Source organism: Hylobates moloch, unplaced genomic scaffold (assembly GCF_009828535.3).
Source record: "Hylobates moloch isolate HMO894 unplaced genomic scaffold, HMol_V3 SCAFFOLD_12, whole genome shotgun sequence".
Lineage (NCBI taxonomy): Eukaryota > Metazoa > Chordata > Mammalia > Primates > Hylobatidae > Hylobates > Hylobates moloch.
In genome coordinates, this window is record NW_026652287.1 from 54503389 (window position 1) to 54527584 (window position 24196).

At 43.5% G+C, this 24196-nt stretch overlaps 1 long non-coding RNA gene across 1 annotated transcript; it reads left to right on the plus strand.

Annotated features, from left to right (window-relative positions):
* Positions 1–10710: 10710 nt before the first annotated feature.
* Positions 10711–23105, plus strand: LOC131380710 (uncharacterized). Its single transcript, XR_009208815.1, has 3 exons — positions 10711–10794; positions 11342–11425; positions 22857–23105. It is a non-coding gene; the product is annotated as an uncharacterized LOC131380710 (long non-coding RNA).
* The last annotated feature ends 1091 nt before the right edge of the window (positions 23106–24196 follow it).

Genomic DNA, 24196 nt, shown 5'->3' on the forward strand with positions numbered 1-24196 from the left:
AATGACGAGTTAATGGGTGCAGCAAAACAACATGGCACATGGATACATATGTAACAAACCTGCACATTGTGCACATGTACCCTAAAACCTAAAGTATAATAATAAAAAAAAAGATAAGATTTGGGTGAAGACACAGAATCAAACCATATCAGTCTCTCACTTAGGTGATGTGAATCTGTGTTTTTGACCCTTCACTCAGGGAATATTGGAACATATGACTGTATCGAGCCCCTATGTAATGCAACTCTCTTCCCCTTCCTGGACTCTGCATGTATTATGTATTGTTACATATTTCTGGGTTCAACACCTAGGTGATTAAACCCAGTAGCATCTTTTTATTTATCATTGACACTACGTGACTGTTTCCATCACATAATGGGTCCTGAGTCTTGCCAAATAAGGGCATTGTGATATTTCACTTAACCCGGCACCTAGGTGATGTAACCCTTCTCTTTTGTCTGAGGCTTGCATATTGTTGGTAGCATAACATATCACTTGGCCCAACACCTAGAATATGGGAGGTTTCTGCCAGGGCTCTGCCTACAGGAGGCCTGTGACACCTTTCTCTTGGGCGTGAAACACAGTACATAAGAGATGTGACTCTTCTTTTCTGCCTGCGTTTTGCCAGTAAGAAAGATTGTGACATATTGATGGGTCCAGCAACGATGTGATGTATCTCTCTTGCTTTGGCTTTGTCAACAGAGAGCATTGTGACATACCCCTGAGGCAAGCACACAGATGTTACCCTGTTGCCTCTCCTCTGCTTTCAGGAGGGGATTGCAACATAACCCTGGCTGAGTACCCAGGTTATGTGACACTCTTGCCTGGTCCCTGTTCTTAGGGAAGACTAATATATCCCTGGCCCAACACCCAGGTAATATGACTCTCCTGCTGGCTCACTACTCACAGTTCGGTTTGTGACATATGTCTTGGCCAGGCTCACAGGTGTAATGATGACTCTCATACCTCAAACCAGCAAATAGAAGAGAAACTGTCTCTTGTTATTAGGCACAGGGAAATGGGTAGGATCCTGGGTCTCCTCTTTGCACAAATGTTATAGAGGTATTCCACTCTTTTAAATATGGAATAAATCTCTTTAGTGGCATACAGTGTTTCAGCACCTAGGTGAGACTGTGTTTTCTGCTTGCACACTTTTCAACCACTGCGAATGTCACCTTCACCCACAGAGCCCACTCATGAGGTCCTGGATTAATACATGAATGACTTGTATACTTACACTCAACATACAGAAAGTGCTTGCTCTCGTACCTAGAACCAGGACATGTGCAGAATTGTTCATTGTTTTACTGAACTTCCCTGTGTGTGTGACTGGGACATATGCCTTTAACAAACATTGAAGTAATTTGACTCTTGTTCCTTGGCCCAGCCTTCAGATGGGATTGTTACATATAGCCAAACCAGCACCCATGTGACTTCTCCTGCCTTCAGCTGCACACAGGGCATTGTGACGTAATGCTGGGTTTTGCACACAGGTTATGTAAGACTCCTTTTCTGTCTTGGTACTTTTTTTTTTTCTTTTTTGAGATGGAGTTTTGCTCTTGTTGCCCAGGCTGGAGCGAAATGGTGCAATCTCGGCTCACAGCAACCTCCGCCTCCTGGGTTCCAGCGATTCTCCTGCCTCAGCCTCCCTAGTAGCTGGGATTACAGGCATGAGCCACCATGCCCAGATGGGGTTTCTCCATGTTGATTAGGCTAGTCTTGAACTCCCGATCTCAGGTGATTTGCCCACCTTGGCCTCCCAAAGTGCTGGGATTACAGGCGTGAGCCACTGGGCCTGGCCCTGTCTTGGTAATTTTTACAGAGGGCATTCTAACATATTGCTGGGCCCCACACTAAAGTTTATATGAATCTTTTGTGGCCTGGCACACTTATTGTGACATATGGCTGAGTCAAACACGCAGGTGATGTAACTATTCTGCCTGAGTCTTCTCTACAGGGAGCATTGTGACATATCTCTGTGCCCATCACCTTGGTGATGCGACTCTTTTCTGCCTGAATCCTGCTCACAAGCAGGATTGTGACATTTTTGCTGGACCCAGCCCCTACCTTATGTGACTCTATACTCCTGCCTTGGTGCTGCCCATAGGGGGCATTGTGACATACTTCTTAGCCATGCACCCAGGTTATGTGACCCTTTCTGTGCCCTGCCCACATGGGCAATTGTGACATATTGCCGAGTCTTTCACCTAGGTGAAGCCACTCTCTTGTCTGGTCCTTGCCTACAGGGAGCATTGTGACATCTCTTTGCCAATCACCCAGGTAATGTGAGTCTTTTGGTTTTTCTTGTTGTCCCTCACAGGGGAGATTGTGACATACTGCTGGGCCCAGCATTTGGTTATGTGACTCTATCCTCCTGTCTCGGTGTTACCCACAGAAGGCAATGTGCCATATCACTGGCCCTTACATCCAGGTGATGTAAGTCTCTTTTCCTGCCTTGGCACTGCCCCACAAGGGTTACTTGATTCTCCTGCTTGTGCTCTGCCTTCATGGGTCATTGTGACATATTGCAGGGTCCAACACTCAGGTTATGTGACTCTCTCGCCTGGGCCAGGGGAACAGGGGTGTTGTCACATATCTCTGTGTCCATCACTCAGGACTCTTTTCCTGTCTGGTGTCTGCTCACAGAGGAGATTTTTACCTATCACTGAGTTCAGCACTTAGCTGATGTGACTCTTCTCTCCTTCCCAGGTTCTGCCCACAGGGAAGATTGCAGCGAATTATTGAGCCCAATACTTAGATGAAGGTACTCTTTTTTCTAGGCCATTCCCTGTGAAGACATTGTTGCATATTTGTCTAGCACCAAGTTGATGTGAGTCTCTGCCTTGACCCTACACACAGGAAGCATTGCAAAATATCTCTGTGCCCATCAACTATTTGATGTGACCCTTATCTCTTATTTTGACTCCTTCTTTAGGAGATATTCTGACATATTTTTGGGCTCGTGGTGAGGTAGTGTGACTCTCTTCTTCTGCTTGATCCATGCTCACAGAAGGGAGGATGACTTACTGCTGAACCCCTCACACAATGGGCATATCACACAAATAGATGTGTTGCAATGACCCCTGTCAGCAGGGGTCATGGTGACATATTTTCAGGACAGTATTCTAAGTGATGTGACTCTCCTCTTCTTCCTGATACCTGTCTGCAGTGATGATTGTGACATATAGATTGGTACAGTATGTAAACAATGTGAGTCTCTTTTCATGTCTGTGCCCTGCCCATTGAAGAGATTATTACATATAGCTGGTCCCTTTCCTTGATTTTGTGACTCTCCTTTTTTTCTTGAGTCCTACCCACAATGGGCATTGTGACACATCCCTGGGCCCCTCACCTAGGTGATGTAGCCCTCATCACAAGTCCTCCTTTCAGTGGGCTTTGTGACATATTTCTGGACTGAGCACTTAGGTGATGTTACTCTCCTCAACTGCTTTTACTCTGCCAATGACAGATGGTGATGTTTTGCTGTTCCAGACACCTCAGTAATGTGACTCTTCTTTTTAGGCTATGCCCTGCATTCATTGCATATTGTGACATATTGCTGGGCCTGACACCTAGTTGATGTGACTCTCCTGAATAGGCCCTGCCTACAGGTGTATTATGAAAGATATTTTCACTAATCACCTAGGTGATGTAATATTCCTTTTCTGCCATGGCCTCAACAAAAGTGGGAATTGCTATATATGACTGGACTCAGCATCTAGGTGATATGACTCCTTTTTTATCTGGGTGTAAGATGTATTGGGTACTGTGACATATCACTGGGCCCAACACCTAGGGGAAAGAAGGCTCCTGCCTCAGCCCTGCCCAGGGAGGGCCTTGCAACATTCTCTGCATCAATAACCTAGAAAATGTTACTCTCCTATTCCACCTGCACCAGCCAACAGAAAAATCTGTGACACATTACTAGGCCCAGGTGACTTACCTCTCTTGCCTGGGCCTTGCCAACAGAAAGCATGGTGAAATAAGGAAGGCACCAGCATGCAGGTGATGTTACTGTGTTTCCTGTGCCCTGCTTTCAAGAGGAAATTTTAACATATCACTGGCCAAGCACTCAGGTGCTGTGTCTCTCCTACTTGGTCCCTATTTTCAGGCAATATTGTGACATATTTCTGGCCCAGCAAACAAGTGATGTGACTCTTCTGCTCCCTACTTATTTACAGATAAAATCGTAGTGTATATTATGGCCCAGGTAAGAGGTACAATAATGACTCTCATACCTTGAACAGCTAATAAAAGAGATACTGTCTCTCATAGCCAATCATAAGAAAAAGATTAAGAAACAGTCTTTGTTCGAGTGTCACAAAGAATTACCACTCTCTTGCATTTTGTAAAAATCCCTCTGATAGCACAGAGAGAAACATTACAGGGCCTAGCACATATGTGGGATTGTGTTTTCTGTGTGTACAACTCACCAACCATTAGGATTGTCACCCTCACATCTAGACAGAGCTCACTGGTGGTGATTTGAATTCCACACATGGAGTAAGTCTACAGTTGAATTTGTGACTGTCATATGTGAATATCTCTCCACAGTTGGAATGGTAACTCACTTTTAAACCCAGCTCATAGGCAGGTGAGGGCTTTCCAATCTGGTTCCAGCCAGTTAGAGAGATATTGACTCTCATAGCTGTACTAAAACAGGTCCAATCTTTGGTTCATATCAACATGAGGTCTCAAAGCAGATTGAGACTCTCATACATATCACATAAAGGCCACAGGTGATACAGAGATTGTACTAACAAGGCCCAGAACACAAATGAAATTGTGACATTCATGTGCACACCCAGCCAACAGTAAATATTTTTATGCTGTCACATAAACACAGCCCATGGTTGAGGTTCTGAATCCTACACCTGTAGGCAGTCAAAAGTTAGAAAATTGACTCGTATACATAGATCTGGTCCACAGGTTGGTTGGTGACTTTCACACATGATTCAGCACAGCAGTGAGGCAGTGACTTTCCTAAGAAGACATAGGTTACAAGAGGAATTGAGGCTCTCATGCAGTCCACTGTTGAGATTGTGACTCATGTACACAGACTCAACATTCAGGAGGTGTTGACTCTTACACGTAGAACTGGGACATGTGTATAATTGTTAATCTCACCCCTGGATCTTTCTGCAGATGTTATTGTGACATATGCCTCTCCCAGCCCCTGAGTGATTTGACTTTCTTGTCAGGGCCCAGCTGACAGATGGGATTGTGGCATATCGCTGGACTCAGCACCTTGGTGATGTGACATTATTCTCCTGCCTTGGCACTGTCTACTTGGGGCTTTATGACATATGTCTGGGCTCATAACTAAGATGATGGATTCTATTCTCTTGCCTTGTCTCTGCTCATGTGGTAGATAGTAACATATTGCTGGGCTTTGTACCTAGGGGATGTATCTCTCCTTCTTCTGAGTTGGGGTCACAGGGGAGATTGTAACATATCACTGGGCTCAATACCAAAGTGATGTTACTCTTGTGACACATTGTGACATATTGTTGGGCCCAGAACCAAGGTGATGTGAGTCTCTTACATGGACCCTGACCACAGGAGCCATCATGATATATTTCTGAAAGCTCAACTCTTTGATGTGATTATATTCTTATATCTGCTTTTTGCCCATAGGAGAGATGGTAACATACCTCTGGGCCCAGCACCTAGTTGATGTAACTCTGTTCTCCTGCTGGGGCCATGCCTGCAGAAGAAAGAGTGACTTATCACTGGGCCAGCACACAGGTCATGTTATTTTACTGCCTTGATCCTTGTCCACAATAATCATTGTACACATTTTTGGGTTCTTCTACTAGATGATGTGAGTCTCCTCTTTTTCCTGAGACCTGTCCACAGAGGGCATTGTGACATATCAGTTGATCCAGCACCTACATCATGTGACCTTCATCTTATGCCTTGGCCCTTCTCATTGGGCTGATTGTGACATATAACTGGGCACAGCTTCTAGGTTATATGACTCTTCTCTTCCTCCTGAGTACTGCCCACAGTGGGCATTGTGACACATCTCTAAGCTCTTAAACTAGGAAATGTGACACTTTTTCTGGGCTCTCCCCTAAGAGGGTACTGTGACATATTTCTGGACCCAGCACCTAGGTGATGTTACACTTCTCTCCTACCTGTTACCTGTTACTGGCAGCAAATCCATATGGGCATGGATCTGCATCAACCTTAATTCTTGCCTCCTAAGAAGAAAAAACTCAACTTAGGGGCATAAGGCAGAAGGAGAGACAGAGGCAAGTTTTAGAGCAGGAGTGACAGCTGTAGAGCAGAAACAAGTGAAGAAAAGTACACTTGGAAGAGGGCCAAGTGGGTGACTAAAAAGGCAAGGGCACGGTTTGACATTTGACCTGGGGTTTTCTATGTTGGCATACTTCTGGGGTCTAGCATTAATTCTTCCCATTGCCCAACTCCTGAGATCTTATTGGGAAGTTGCTGATTACCAGTTTTAGGTAATCCAAGTGGATTAATTTTCAAGTGGATTTAGGTAAATCCACTTGAGAAGAGAGGAGATACTGAAGTTAACAATAGGTCCCCTGTTCATCCTTGGGATTCTGGAATGAACGAGTCTTACCATGTACCCCTAATTTTTCCTGTCCTCATCAAGAGGCAATGTTTATGTGAATCAGGTGGGCAAACTGCTTCAGATGTCACTGGAAAACTCGGTTCTGGGGCATAACAGGAATAAAACATATACAGTAAGTCATAAGAAATTGGCAGAGCCAGAGTTCAAATTAGTGTCTGTCCTGACAATGTGCCAGCAGACAGGGGAAGAGTTGGAGGTCATCTGAGCTGGTAGGGTAAGAACAAGTATAAATCTCAGGGGATATCCACAAGGGAGCCAGTGTCTTTGCTGCCATGCAAATGCAGCAAAAGCCACGGGTGCTTAAATAACAGGGAGATTGTGTTTAAGAAGTCACATGGCATGTCAAGTGAAAGCAAAGAGGCAGATGTTCCCCGGAAGCAGATAGTCCAGCAGGTGAATAAGGCCATTTCTGAACACACATAGAGAAAACAGGAGAATACACAGTGCAGGTTTTGGGGAAAGAGCCAATTTTAGTTAAAAAAGCAGAGGAACACTGAGACATTTCATGGTGTTCAGCTTTAGCCCTATTACTCCTGAGAGTCTCTTGTCCAGGAGGGCCATAAGTGCTTCAGTTCTACTCAGTGTGGACACCAAGGTTCTTCCTACCCCTGCAAACCACCTGTCGGGGTGAGTAGAGAAATTAGCTGGTGGAAACAGAGCCACTTGTGGCTGAGAGGAATCACTCTGGGAGCTGGTTAGTAAGCCATAGAGTGAAAGGGAAAAGAAAATCATGTACAGGGGTTGACTGCTTCTAGCCAATGAATGTGAGGCATAAAGGTCTTTCACCACTAGGGGACATACCTGAGTCATGCACACAAAAGCGTGTTAGCAGCAAAAGGCACCAAGTCACATGGCACCAAAACATTTTACCAGCAATGAATCCATATGGGTACGGGTCTGTAGCAACCTCAATTCTTGCCTCCTCAAAAGAAAAAATTGACTGAGGGGCTTAAGGCATAAAGAGAGACTGAGGCAAGTTTTAGAGCAGTAGTGAAAGTTTATTAAAAAGCTTTAGAACAGGAAAAAAAGGAAGGAAAGTACACTTGGAAGGGGACAAACCAGGTGAGTTGAAAGGCAAGTGAGCGGTTTGACTTTTTGACTTTGGGTTTTATATGTTGGCATACTTTTGGGGTCTTGTGTTACTTTTCCTTCCTCACCCAACTCCTGAAATCTTATTGGGAAGCTGCTGATCACCAGTTTCATGTGCTTTCTATTTAGGAGACGGCCTTTTCCTGGTGCCAGCTGTAACCAATTATTACTTTAGACAGACAGTTAACAACTGCCTGACCATCACCTGATGGTCAACTGACACTCCTGGTGTGTGTGTTGAGGGGGGAAGTCCTCTCTTGTCCTGCTCATGCCTTACTAGCTACCTACTTTAACACTGCAAGCATTGTGTAATGTTGGTGCAGGAGTTAGAAAGGAATTATTTAGGCTGATAGTGAGGGTAAAAGAGTCCTCAGCAGAATTTTTCTTCTAACAAAAAGCAGCCCAAGAAATTTTCTTTTTCAAACAGCAGCCTGAAAAATTGAGCTGCAAAAATAGATAAGCAAGCTGGAAGCTTAAATGGGGGAATGCCAGGAGCTGTGCTAATAGAAAAGGGCAAGCTGGGGGCTGGGCATATCCAACATGGAGGCTCCATCTTTCCTTCTTTGTGACCATGTATACAGTAAAGAAATGGGCAACATGGTGCCCATCAGGCAAAGAACCAATATGCATAATAAAAGATTAGGGTGTGGCAGCCAGCTTTTTGTTCCCTATGCAAATGGCACACCTGGGCTGACCAATCTTTTGCACCCTATGTAAATCGGACACCACCTCCTCAAGCTTATCTATAAAATGTCCTGCATTTCACCATGGAACCAGCAACCAATCTCTGTGGGACCCCTCTCTACTTCAGAGAGCTCATCGCTTTCTTTTGCCTATTAAACTTCTGCTCTTGACCTTACTCTTGTGTGTCTGCATCCATGATTTTTCTCGGTGTGAGACAAAAAATACTTGGGTATCACACCAGACAATAAAGCTGTTTCATTGTTACTCTTCTGCATGTATATAGAGAGTCTCACTCTGTCACCCAGGCTGGAGTACAGCAGCACGATCTCGGCTCGTTGCTAACTCCACCTCCCAGGTTCAAGTGATTTTAGTGTCTCAGCCTCCTGTGTAGCTTGGATTACACGTGTGCACCACCATACATGTATTTTTTTCTCTCTCTTTCTTTCTTTCTTTCTTTCTTTCTTCTTTCTTTCTTTCATTTCTTTCTTTCTTTCTTCCTTTCTTTCTTCTTTCTTTCTTCTTTCTTTCTTTCCTTTCCTTCTTTCTTTCTTTCCTCTTTCTCTCTCTCCCTTCCTTCCTTCCTTCGTTCCTTCCTTCTTTTCTTTCTTTCTTCTTTTTTTTCTTTCTTTTTTTTTTTGTGTGTGTGTGTGTGTTTTAGTAGAGATGGGGTTTTTCCATGTCTTCCAGGCTGGTCTCAAACTTCTGGTTACAAAAAATTTGCCCGCCTCAGCCTCCCAAAGCATTGGAATTACAGGCATGAGCCATCACACCTGGCTATAATATACTTTTACATTTATGATTTAGGCGATGTGTTCTATTTCTGCCAGGTGCGGGACGGTTAAATATCACTGGACCTAACACCTGGGTAATCTGACTCTTGTCTTTTGCATCAGCCCCACAAATTTTGAGAACTGTAACCTATCACTGGGCCAAACACCTAGAAGATGGGAAGTGCCTGTCTATGCCCTGCAAACAGGGCTTTAGCCCTACCACTCTCAAGAGCCTCATGACATATCTCTGCATTCACCATCTAGGAGATGTGACTCTTCCCTGCTGCCTGCACTCTGCCCACAGGGAAGACCATAACAACATTTGGCCCAGAAAGAGGGTGATGTGTTTTTTCCCTGGGCCTTGCTCACAGGGAGCATTGTGACATGTCACTGGGACCAGTATCCAGGTGCTGTAACTCTGTGACCTGCTGTTAGAACAGGATTGTAACATATCGCTGGCCAAGAACCCAGGTGATGTGACTCTTCTGCCTAGTGTCTGCCTTCAGGGAAAATTGTGACATATATCTGGCCTAGCACCAAAGTGATGTGACTCTCCTCTACTCTTCTCTACTGCTTGGGTTCTGCCCAATAAGAAATTGTGATGTATCACTGGGCCCAGCACCTAGGTTCTGTGACTCTCCTCCCCTGCCTGGGCTGTACATACATTGCTATATTGACATATGACTGAGTGCAATGTCTAGGTAAAGTGATTCTCCTGTATGAGCCCTGACCACAGGGGGATTATTACGTATCATTTTGTTAGTCACCTAGGTGATATGATTCACTTCTTCTGCCTGAGCCCTGCAAAAAAGAATAGTGACTTATCACTGGATCCAGCACTTAAGTGATGTGACTGTCCTCTTTTACCTGGGCCTTGCATATTTTCAGTATTATGACATATTGCTAAGTCCAACACCTAGAGGATGAGAGACTTTTCCCTCAGCCCTGACTACAGGGGGCTTTTTGATATTTCTCTGCATCTATCACTTAGTGGATGTGTCTATCTTCTGTTAGTGCTTTGCCTTCAGGGAAGATTGTGACATAAAGCTGAGTTTAGCAACCAAGTGATATGTCTTTCTTGTCTGGACCTAGCCCACCAAGGAGCATTGTGACATATTGCTGGTTCCAGAAACTGTTTGATGTGACTATATTGACCATGCCCTGCTTTTAGAAGGGAATTGTAACATATCGCTGGCCAAGCATGCAGGTGATGTGACTCTGCTGCTTGGTCCTTGCTTTCAGAAAAGACTGTGACATCTCCCTGGACCAGCACCCAGGTGATGTGAAAATACTGCCTGGGCTCTTTCCTCAGGGGTATTGTGACACCCTGCTGGGCCCAGCACATAGGGGATGTGACTCTCCTCCACTGCTTAGACTCTACCCAAGGAGAGATTTTGATGTATCACTATCCCCAGCACCCAGATGATGTGACTCTCCTCTTATGCTTGTGCACTTCCTACATTGTGTATTGTGACATATGTCTGGGTTTATCACTGAGTTGATGCAACTCTCTTGCATGGGCTCTGTCCACAGGGGTATTATGACATATTTTTTCATTCATCCCCTAAGTGATGTGCCTCTTCTCTTCTGCCTGGGCCCTGCCAAAAAAGGGGATTGTAACAAATCACTGGAACAAGAACCCAGGTAAGGTAACATTCTTATTTTGCCTAAGCCCTGCATATTTGGGTATTGTTTTAATATCACTGGGCTCAACATGTAGTGGATGCGGGGCACATGCATGGACCCTGCTCACAGAAGGCCTTGTGACAAATCTCTGCATCCATTACCTGAAAGATGTGACTGTCCTCTTCCACCTTCACCCTGTTTACAGGGAAGATAGTGACATATTGCTGGGCCTAGAAACCAAATAATGTATCTCTTTTGCCTGAACCTTGTCCACAGGGAGAATTATCACGTATCACTGGGCTCAGCACCCAGGTGATGTTACTCTTCTGCCTGGTCATTTCCCTCAGGGAATATTGTACACATCTCTGGCCCAGCACCCAGGTGATGTGACTCTCTTGCTCACTACCTATGCACACATGTGGATTTGTTACATATATACACATAATATGGCTCACAAGTAATATGATGACTTTCATATCTTGAATCAGCCAGTTGTTGAGATACTGTCTTCCATAGCTAGGCTTAGGAAAATGGGTATGATTCTGGCTCTCCTATTTTTATGCAGGTCAGAGGGGATTACCACTCTCTCACATATGGTATAAAGCCATTGAATTGTACACAATATGTCACCGCAGAGCCCAGCCTACAGGTGAGGTTGACTTGCACATATGCACAACCCATGAACTGTTAAAATTGTAACCCTCACAGATGGACAGACCTCACTTGTCAGTCTTAAACATGGATGCAGTTCACAGTTGGATTTGTGACTGTCATATGTGAGCATCCAGCCAGATTTGAGATCGTGAAACATCTTTAAATGTAGCTCATAAGAAGATGAGGGCTCTCCTATCTGGACCCAGAACATTGGAGAGATGTTGACTCTCCTACCTAAGTTTAGGGACGCAGATACAATCCTATCTAGGTTTAGGGACACAGATACAATTGTAGGTTCATGCCAGCAAGAAAGTCTCAGACTGGATTGTGACTCTCATTCAAACTGTATAAAGCCCTAGACCCACCACCTAGGTAAAGTAAGTCTTCTCTTTTACCTGGGCCTTTCATATTTTAAGTATTGTAACATATTGCTAGGCCCATCACCTAGGGTATGGGAGGCTCTTGCCTAAACCTTACTCACAGAAAGCCTTGTGACATATCTCTGCATACATTACCTAGGAGATGCAACTTTCTTCTGCTTGCACCCTACCCATAGGAGAAATTGTGACATATTGCTAGGAGCAGCACCCAGGTGATGTGGCTCTCCTGCCTGGTCTCTGTCCTTAGGGAATGTGGAGAAATATCTCTAGATCCAAACCCACATGGTGTGACTCTCCTGCTCGTTCCCTATGCACAGGTGGGATTGTGACATATATCTTTACTCAGGTAACACATGTGATAATGACCCTCATTCCTCAAACCTGCCAATAGAAGAAATACTGTCTTTTGTAGGTAGGCTTAGAAAAATGGGTAAGGTCCTTGGTCTCCTCTTTGTACAAAGATCATGGAGGTTTATCACTCTATTGCATGTGCTATAAAGCACTCAGCTGGTACTGAGAGTGTCAACACAGGGCACAGCACAAAATTGAGGTTGTGTTTTATATATTTACACTGTGGCAGTCATTAAAATCATCACCCTCACACATAGACTGAGCCCGCTGGGATGTCCTGAACCCCAAATGCAGATGCGATCTACAGTTGCAATTGTGACATTACATTCAGCCTCTGTTAAGATAGTGATTCATTTCTAAACCCAAATCATAGGTAGGTAAAGACTTTTCTATCTGGAACCCAACAATCGAAGAGATGTTGACCCTCATATCTGGGTGTAAAGCCACAGGTAAAATCATGAATCCATACTAGTATGAAGGTTTCAGAACAGGTTGTGACACTCGTGCATACCACATAAAACTCTTGTGTGGTACAAAGAGTGTCCTAACAGGGCCCAGCAATCAGATGAGATTGTAACCCAGCTGATAGTAAAGATTGTCATCCTCCCACATGAACACAGCTCTCTTTTGAAGTTCTTAATTTCACACCCTGTGGCAGTGGAAAGTTGGAAAATTGACTATCATCCATGGATCCAATCCACAGGTGGGTTGGTTAATTGCAAACATTCAGCACACATGTGAGGCTGTGACTCCACAAAGAGGACACAGTTTGCAGGAGGGATTGAGGCTGTCATGTATGGATCTACTCTCTCATTGAGATTGTGTGACTCCTGTTTTTAGAGCCAACATACAGGAGGTGTTGACTCTCATAAATAAAACCTAGATGGGTTCAAGATTGTCAATCACATCCCTGGACATTCCTAGGTGTGATTGTGACATAAGCCTCTGCCCAAGACCTTAGTAATTTGATTCTCTTGCTTGGGGACAGACAACAGACAACAGATAAAAATATGACACATCCTTGGACCCAGCACCTAGGTGATGTGACTTTATTCTTTTGCTGTTGCACCACCCACAGAGAGCATTGTGACATATCAAAGTGCTCTGTAGACAGGTTATGTGACTCTCCTGCCTGTGTCCAGACAACACTGGCCATTGTGACATATCGCAGGGTCCAATATGTGTGTACCCAGGTGATGTAACTTTTATGACTGGGTTCTATCTACAGAGGGCATTGTTACATATTTCTGTGCTCATCACTCAGTTGATGTGACTCTCCTCTCCTGCCTGGGCCATGCCTTCAGGATAGTGGGAGATAGGGAGAGTCACTTATTGCTAGGCCCAGAACACAGGTGATGTAATACTTCTTCCTAGTCTCTTTCCACAGGAGTTACTATGATATATCATTAGGCCCATTACCTAGATGATGTGACACTCCTTTTTTTTCTGAAACTTATGCACAGTGTGGATTGTGAAATATCACTTGGCTTAGCACCTACATGGTGTGACTCTTTTCTCATGCCTAGATCTTATCCGCTGGGTGGTTTGTGACATAGAGCTGGGCCCAGTCACTAGGTTATGTGACTCTCCTCTTTTTCCTGAGCCCTACCCACAAGAGGCATTAGGACATATCTCTGGGCCGTTCACCTTGGTGATGTGAATCTACTTCCTGGGACCTCCCCTCAAGGGATATTGTGAAATATTGCTGGACCCAGCACCTAGGTGATATGACTCTCCTCTTTTGCCTGGGCACTGCATACATGTGTATTGTAATATATAGCTAGGTTAAACACTGGGGTGATGTGACTTTCCTGCATGAGCTCTGTCCATAGGAATATTATGACATACCATTTTGTTCATCACCTCGGTTATGTGACTCTACTCTTTTTCCTGAGCCATGCAAAAAGAAGAGATTGTGACATATCACTGGACTGAGCACCTTGATGATGTGACTCTCCTCTCTTGCTCGGGTGTCACATATTGTTATTGTGACATACTTCTGTGACCAACAGCTATGGGTAGGAAAACTTCTGTCTGGACTCAGCCCAAGGGGGCCTCATGACTTTTTTAAAAGAAAAGATAGGTGATTTTAAAAATGCGACTGTCTTTTTCCACCTGCACCTTGCCCTCAGGGAAGATTGTGGCATATTACTGAACTAAGCAACCTAGTAACGTGTCTCTTCTGACTGGGGTTTGCCCACAGTCAAACACAGTCACAATTGTGACATATCACTGGGCCCAGCACCCAGGTGATGTGACTCTGCTGCCTGTTTCCAACATTCAAGAGAGGATTGTAATATATCCCTGGACAAGAACTCAGGTGATTTGACTCTCCTGCCTTGTCCCCCCTCAGAGAAGATTGTGACATATCTTCAGCCCCAAACCCAGGTAATGTGACTTCCCTGCTTACACCCTATTCAGAGGAGAATTTATTACATATATCCTGGCCCAGCTCACAGGTGTGATGCCAATTCTTATACCTCAAACAAGCCAATAGAAGAGATACTGTTTCTCACAGCTAGGCTTAGGAAAACTGGTAAAATACCTGTGTCTCCTCTTTGTATGAAGGTCATAGAGAACTACCACATGCTTGTATATGGTATAAAGCTCTTGAGTGGTACAGAGAGTGTTCACATGTCCCAAAACAAAGGGGATATTGTATTTCTTATATACACACCCAGCCACCTGTTAGGATTATCACCCTAACACCTGGATACAGCCCATTGGTGAGGTCTTGTGTCTCACATGCAGATGTGTCCAAAGTTGGGATGGCGACTCATTTCTAGACCCAGCTCATAGACAAGTGAGGACTTCTCTGTCTGGGTGCAGTTAATTTGAGAAATATCAACTTTTCTACCCGGGCTTAGGGAGCAGCATAAAGGTTTCGGGGCAAATTGTGGCTCTCATTCCTATTCTACAGTGATCTTGGGTAGTACAGAGAATGTCCTAATGGGGTTCAGCACATAGGTGAGATTGTGACAGTGATATCCACACCCAACTGACAGTAAAAATTGCCATCTTTCCTCATGAATACAGCCCACTGTTGAGCTGTTGAATCTCATAACCAAAGGCAGTTGAAAATTAAAACATTGTCTCTCTTTGGTGGACCCAGTACACAGTGGGGTTGGTGACTCTCAGACCAAAATTCAGCACAGTTATGAGGCCATCACTCCACTAAGAAAACAGAATTCACAGAACGAATTGAGACTCTCAAGCACAAATTCAGCCCACCACTGAGATTATGACTCATTTACTTAGACCCAACAGATAGAAAGTGTTGACTCCTATACCTAGAACTGGGACATGTGTAAGATTGTTCATCTTTTCCTCAGACTTTCCTGCAGAGTGATTCTGACATATTCCTCTCTTTGGCATCTGAGTGATATGACTCTTGCCATGGCCTAGCCCACAGATGGAATTGTGATGTGTTGTTGTACCCAGCACCTAGGTGATGTGACTCAATTTTTCTGCCTTGGCACTGTTCACAAAAGGTATTTTGACATATCTCCGGGGTATGTACCCATGTTACATGACTCTCCTGCCTGTGCCCTGTCCACAAATTATCATGAAATATTGCTGGGTCCAACACCCAGGTGATGTAACTCTCATGCCTAGGCCCTGCCAGCAGGTGACATTGTGACAAATCTCTGTGCCAACAACCCAGGTTATGTGACTCTCTTTTTTTTTGCCTGGTCCCTGCTCACAGGGGGCATTATGACATATTGCTGAACTCAGCAACTAACTGATGTGAATCTCCTTTCTAGTTTTTACCCACAGGGGAGATTGTGACATATTACTGGGCCTCAAACTAAGGTGATGTTACACCTTCATTTTTGAACTGTACTCAGAAGGCATTTTGACATATTCCTGGGCCCAACACCAAGGTGATATGAGTCTCCTGCCTGCACTTTGCCCACAAATGGCATTGTACATATCTGTAGACCTATCAACTATTTGATGTGGCTTATTTTTTTAAAGTGAAAGCAAGTTTATTAGAGAAGTAAATAAAAGAATGGTTACTCCATAGATAGAGAAGCCCTGAGGGCTGCTCGTTGGCTCCTTTTATGGTTATTTCTTGATTACATACTAAACAAGGGATGGATTATTTGTGAGTTTTCCAGGGAAGGGATGGGCAATTTCCAGAACTCAGGGTGCCTTCCCTTTTTAGACCATATATGATACCTTCCTAACATTTCCATGACATTTGTAAAGTGTCATGGTGCTGTTGGGAGTGTCTTTTAGCATACTGATGCATTATATTTGGCGTATAATGAGCAGTGAGGACTACCAGAGGTCACTTTCATTGCCATTTTTCTTCTTTGGTGGGTTTTTGCTGTCTTTTGTACTGCATTGTCTTTTATCAGCAAGGTCTTTGTGAATGGTACCTTGTGCTGACTTCTTGTCTTATCCTGTGACATAGAATGCCTAATCTTCTGGGAGCACAGGAATTGTGTTAATTCCTTTCTTTTTGAGGTCTCAAGATAACTTGGGGATCTTGGGCCTGTCAGAAAGTGACATTCCTTACTTGCACAGGTCAGGAACCCTGCACAGGGACTGTATAGACAAGATAGAAGGCCAATTTTCCCAAAGGGCTTCTACTGGCTCTACAAATCAAGTGTGATTTCTCAAAGACCATGATTCTAGTCAAAGCCTTGGTAAAATAACCTGTGTCTTCCATTGTGTCCTGTTGCAAATGAAAACATGCTTATTGCACTTATGCAAATAACTATATTGCCATAAATTAAGAATACTCACCAATATCTTTGTACATTCTGGAGAAATCAGGGAGAGAGAAACAAATATACTCCAAATTATGTTTATAGGAGTATATTTTACTCAATTGTTAAAAGCTGTAAATAACTCAAAAGTGCTCTTGACTCTGAAAAACAAAGGATCCACAACATTTTAAGCAAAAAGCCAAAAAATATTACTTCCATCTTTTATTCAGTTCATGCAGTAAACTCTTGTTCTGCTTGATATTTATTATTTCAGCTTTCCATGAGAGTCTTGAAAGTTTTTCTCCTGTTCTAATTTTGCAGTCTTCAAAGTTTTCAGAAATTTGCATTTGAAAGCACCCATTAATGTTCCATAGAAGACTATAAATTATCTTTTGAAAAGGATTGAAACAAGACAATTGTCTGTGGGTGACAAAAAAGGTCTTCAGGCAGCCATTATTAAAGCCACAATTGGCTAGAAATATTGGTTACTCTTGTGGAATAAACAATTTTACATAACAATTATAACTATTAATAGCATACTATACACTAAGTTATATCAGACTTACAGGAGTTTTCTATGATTTCAGAACACTCACCAATGACATATTTATACAAATACAACCCTAAGAAAGCCAAATACTATTTCATATTTGACAATACTTTCTGTATAACTTTTATACCAAATAAATAGAATATATTATTTTTGGACTTTAGGTGACCTAGTATCTAAAAGATTAATTAGGTCAGAAAAGACAAAATTTATAATTTAATTTTGGAAAGTTTTTCAAACAAAAGTTTAAAACATTTTATATTATAAAATCAAATCCCAGGTCACCCTATGTCATTCATTTAGCCAAAACAGTAACTTTTCTTTTTAAAAATTTTTTAAAAGCCAAAAACCTTTACTTATTAATAGAGGAAAGACTTAGCTTTCCAAACAGTCTGTCTCGTCTTTTTTCCTGTACTTTATTCAAAAGACAAAAGTCTTCCATTTTTTAAATATAACATGAAAATCTTGTTCAAGAGTGGAAGCCTATATTTCACCTTTCTGTTAGTATAGTAATGATGCCAAAGTTGTTAATAAAATCTTATATACAACATATCAAATCTTAATTAGTCTGACTATAAGGTAAGATTCTCAGAAATCTTTTACAACACTTTAAATTTTTGTTAAAGGGCAAAACTGTGCTCTAAAAAAAACCTGTTGTTCTTTTATTCCAATGTTCAATTTATGGAAAAGCTGAATAATATCTATTTAACTTTAGCCAGTATGTTCACACACAGAATTTTTTTATGAGATTAAATTTTTAAAAACCTTCCACAACTTGCTCAAACCTTCAGGTTTATTCTAACTTAAAACAGCCCTTTAGATCTCTAACCGAGGCCCCAAAATTAACATCCTTATGCCTTTTTATAATCTTATACTGAAAGCACATTCTATTTTTCTTACACACCTTGCATGTAAAGCCATTTTTATTTCCCAAGGATTACTTATGTCACAAGAACTAAAAGGCATTCACACATGGACACAGTGCACTGGTGAGGTCTTCAACCTCATATGTGGATGGTGTTCAGTTGGAATTGTAACTTTCATATGTGAACATCCAGCCACAATTGGGATGGTGACTCATTTCTAAACCCAGCTCATAGACAGTTGAGAAACTTCTATCTGGACCAAATCAATTGAAGAGATGTTGACTCTCATGAGTGTGCTTAGGGCCACAGGTACAATCATGGGTGCATACCAGCACACAGGTCTCAGAGCAGATTTTGACTCTTATGCATATCATATAAATACCTTGAATGGTAGAGAGAGTGTCCCCACAAGGCCCAACACACAGGTAACATTGTGATTATCCTACACACAGGTGGCCAATAGTAAAGACTATCATTCTTCCACATGAATACAGCCCACTGTTGAGGTTCTGAATCCCCCACCCAGAGGCAGTGGAAAGTTGGAGAATTAACTCTCATACATGGATCTGATCCATAGGTGAGTTGGTGACTCTCAGACTAAGACTCCCAACAACAGTGAGGTTGTGACTTCACTAAGGGAACACAGTTTTCAGGAGAGATTTAGTCTCTTGTGTACAAATTCAGTCCCCTCTTGAGATTGTGACTCACATACTTAGCCCAAACCTGCAGGTGTTGACTCTCATACCTGGAAATGGAATGTGTGTGGGATTAATCTAATCCCTGGACCTTCCTATAGGTGTGAATCTGACATATGCCTCTGCCCAGAATCTGCGTGATTCTCCTGCCTGGGTCGAGCCTTCAAAAGAGATTATGACATGTCACTTCGTCCAGCACTTAGCTGATGTAACCTATTCTCCTGCCTTGGCTCTGCCCACAGAAGACATTGTGATGCATTGCCAGGCTCTGCACCCAGGTTATGTGATTTCTGCCTGTGCCTTGACCACACTGGCTATTTTGACATATTGCACTGTCCAACACCAGGTGATGTTACTTTTCCACCTGGGCCGTTCCAACAGGGGACATTATAAAATATCTCTGTGTCCATCACTTATGTGTTTTGACTTTCTTCTCCTGCATGGTTTCTGCTCACGGGAGGAATTGGGACATATCCCTGGGCTCAGCACCCAGTTGATATGACTCTTCTTTTTTTTCTATGTTCTGCTCACACAAAAGATATTGACCTATTGCTGGGCCCAACACCAAGGAGATGTCACTCTTTCACTTTGGCCCTACCCTCAAAAGGCATGGTGACATATTGCTGGGCCCAACGCAAAAGAGATTTGAGTCCTTTGCCTGGACCCTGCTTACAGGGGGCATTGTGATATATCTCTGGGCCCATCGACTATTTGATCTGAGTCTCCTCTCTTTCCTGGGCTTTGCCTATAGTAGACATTGTGATATATCTCTGGGCTCTGCTCCCAGCTAATTTGACTTGCCTCTTCTGTCTGGGCCATGACTACAGATAAGAGTGATTTATCAGGAGCCAGCACACAGTGATGTGGTTCTTCTTCCTGCTCTCTGCCCACAAGCATCACTGATACATATCTGTGGTTCCAAAATGTACATAATGTGACTCTTTTTTGGGTGGGAAGGGACATGTCCACAGTGGGGATTTTGACATATTGCTTGGCACAGCATTTATGTTATTTGACTCTCCTCTTATGGTTAGGTCCTACTCTCTGGGGTAATTGTGACATATATCTGGCTGCAGCCCCTAGGTTTTGTGGCTTTCCTCTTTTTCATGATCCCTACTCATAACATGCATTGTGACATATCTCTGGTTTTCTCACCTAGGTCATGTGACTTTCTTGTCTTTGCCCTTCCATCAGAGAGTATTGTGACATATTGCTGGTCCATTATGTAGGTGATGTGACTCTCTTCACCTGCCTGTGCACCACCCAAAAGGGACATTGTGACACATCTCTGAACCAATTTCCTACATAATGTGCCTCTTCCCTGCTGCCCGAGAAATGCCCCTAAAGGGGATTGTGACATGTCTCTGGGCCCAGCACCTGAATGTTGTGACTCTCCTGCCTGGACTCTACCTAGAGAAAATATTATGATATGTCACTGGGCCCTGCACACAAATGATGTTACTCTCCTGCCTGGGCCTTACTTATAGAGGGGATTGAGATATTTTCCAGGTGAAGAATTCAGGTGATGTCACTCTCATTTCTCAGCCTTTCTCACTGGTAAGATTGTGATATATTACTCAGCCCAGCACACAGATGAAATTTTTCCTCTTGTATGCAAACCCAGCCAAAAGGTGCTATTGTCACCATAACACATGAATAAAGGCCACTGTTAAGGTCCTGAACCTTATATGTGAACACATCAACAGTTGGAATTGTGACTGTCATATGTATTTCTTGCCAGAAGTGGGATGGTGACTTATTTCTGGATTCAGCTCACAGGAATGGTGATAACTCTCGTACCTGGACGAAGCCGATAAGAGAGATGTTGGCTCTGGTAGCTAGGCTTAGGGGTCTGGGTCTTTTACTTGTAAGAAGGTAACAGAAGATTATGACACTTACACATATGGTATAAAGCTCTTGGGGAATACAGAGTGTCATAACAGGGCCCAGTCCACAGGTGAGATTGTAACTCTCCTATACGCACTTAGCCAACAGTTTGAATTGCCACCCTCACATATAGACCAAGCCCATTGGTGAGGTCCTGAATCTCACACATGAACCTATTCCACCATTGAAATTGTACTGTCATATATGGATTCAGCCACAGGTTGGATGGTGACAAATTTCTGAACCCAACTCACTTGCACAATGAACCCAGCCAATAGAAGATGTGTGGACCCTTAGGCTTAGGGCAAGAAGCAAGGTTTTGGGTTTCTCACTTGTATGAAGGTCACAGAAAATTATCAAACTCACTCATGTTGTATAATGCCCTTGGGTTGTACAGAGAGTGTCATTACATAACTCAGCACAAAGTGGAGATTGTGACCTTCAAATGCATGCCCAGCCAAGAATAAGAATTGTGATCCACACACATAGACAGAACCCACTGGTGAGGTCTTGAATCTCACTCTAAGATGAGTCCATAGTTTGAATTTTTAATGTCATGTGTGGATTCAGCCACAGGTAAGAGGGTGACTCATTTCTGAACTCAACTAAGAGGCACAGTCATGATTTTCATGCCTGGACGCAGCCAATATGAAAGGTGTTGACTCTCATACCTGGACTTAGGAAAAGAGGTAAGATTGTGAGTTTATACAGCACTAAAGTCTCAGAGGCGATTGTGACTCTCACCCGAACAATGTAAAGCCCTATGGAGGTAAAGAGAGTGTCATAAGAGGACCCAGAACACAACTGAAATTGTGATTCTTATATGCACTTCCATCCCACAGTAAAAAGTGTCACCCTCCCACATGAATAGAGACCACTGTTGAGCTTCTGAATTTTACATCTGGATGCAGTTGAAAAGTGGAGTTGTGATTCTCATTTGTGGATTTTGTCCACAGGTAGATGATGACACTAGGATCAGGGTTCATCACACTGGTGAGGCTTTGACTCTAATACCAGGACATGGTCTGCAGGTGGAATTGGGACTCTCTTGCATGGATTCAGTACATCATTGAGATTGTGACTCATGTACTTGGATGCAACTCACAGGAGGTGTTGACTCTCCTACTTGAAGCTGGGACATGTGTGGAATTGTGCATCTTAGCCTTGGACCTTCCCACAAGTGTTGTTGTGACATATATTTTGCCTAGCACCTGAGTAATTTTACTACCCTGCCTGGGCCCAGCCCTCAGAGGGGATTGTGACAGATACCCGGGTCAAACACCTGGGTGATGTGACTCTCATGCTTGAGCCCTACCCACAGAGCGTGTTGTAAAATATCACTGGGCCCAGCACTTAGGTCATATGACTCTTATTTTCAGCCAGAGCCCTGCCCACAAAGCCATTGTGAAATACCACTGAGCCCAGCACCTCAGTGATGTGACTGTATGGCCTGGGCCCTGCCCACAGTAGGTATTGTGATATACCTCTGAACTCATTACCTAGGTGATGTAACTTTCCTCTTTTGCCCGCATTCTGTCCCCAAAAATGGACTGCGACGTACCACAGGTCTTAGCACTTAGGTGATACGATTCTCCTCTTCTGCCTGGGCACTAGCCATAGGAGAGATTGAATCATTTTACTGAGCCCAGATTGCAGGTGACGTGACCCTCTATCGTAGGCCTACCCACAGGAGGTATTGTGGTGTATCTCTGTGGCCATAATTTAGGTGCTGTGACTCTTCTATTCTCTCTAGGCCACACCAATTGCGGGAGATTGTGACATATTTTTGGACCAGCACAAAGGTAATTAAAAACTCCTGCGTAGGCCATTCCCATAGAAGGCTTTGTGACATATCACTGGTCACAGCACACAGGTAATTTAACTCTCCTTCCTGGGCCCTGCCCATAGGGGATATTTTAACATATCTTTGGCCCAGCACTTAAAATATGTGACCTTCGTAGCTGGTTTCTTTTCCACAGGTGAGAATTTCACGTATAACTGCACCCAGCACACAGGTGAAATTGTGACTCTTGTATGCTCATCCAGCCAACAGTTATGAGTGTCATCATCGCACATGGACAGAGAACTCTGGTGAGGTCCTGAATCTTGTACACGGACACAGTCCACAGTTGGAATTTTGACTGTCATGTGTAGATCCAGCCACAGGTATGATGTTGACCTATTTATGGAGTTAGCTCACAGGCACAGTGGTAACTCTCATCTCTCAACCCAGCCAATAAAAGAGATGTTGACTCTTACAGCTAGGCTTAAGGAAACTAATAGGGTCCTGGGTCTCCTACCTGTATGAAAGTCACAGAAGATTATGACACTCATGCATATTGTATAAAGCCCTCTGGTAGTACAAATTCATTACAGGGTCCAGCACACAGGTGAGATTGTGGCTTTGTTATGCAGACACCGCTGACAGTACCATCACCCTCACATATAAACAGAGCCCACTGGTGAGGTCCTAAATTTCACACCCTGACACAGTTCACAGCTGGGATTTTGACTGTGATAGTTCAATCCGATCACAGGTGAGATGGTGACTCATTTCCGGATCCAGCTTAGAAAACAGTGATGGCTGTTTCACCTAGACTCAGCCAAATGGAGAGATGTTGACTCTGTTAACTAGGTTTAAGGGAGCACATAATGTTCTGGGTCTCCTGACTGCATAAAGGTAGCAGAGGATTATGACACTATACATATTGTACAAAGTCCCCCATTGGTCCTGAGAAGGTCATAACAGGGTCTGACACACAGGTGAGACTGTGACTCTGATATGCACACAGGCAAAGAGTAAGGATTGTCAACCTCCTACATGGACACAACCCACTGCTGAGATTCTGAATCTCACAACCAGAAGCAGTCTGGAACAGTGACCCTCATAGGTGGATGTGGTCCACAGCTGAGATGATGACCTCAGACCAGGAGGCAGCACACCTGGAGGCTGTGACTCCTCTATCGAGATGCAATCTGCAGGTGTGGTTGTGGCTCTCATGCACAAATCCGGTCCACCTTTGAGATTGTGACTCACTTACTGAGACCCAATTCACAGGAGGAGTTCACTCTGATACATAGAGCTAGAACATGTGTGGGATTGTAAATCTTATCACTTAACCTTTCTGCAGGTGTGATTGTGATATACAGCTTTGCTGAGCACCTGAGTAATTTAACTCTATTGCCTGAGCCTGGCATACAATTAACATATACCTGGGCCAAGCACCTAGGTAGTGTGACTTTTTTGGGGGCCCTGCCGTCAGGGATAATTGTTACTTATCACTAAGTTCAGAACCTAGTGATGTGACATTTCTCTACT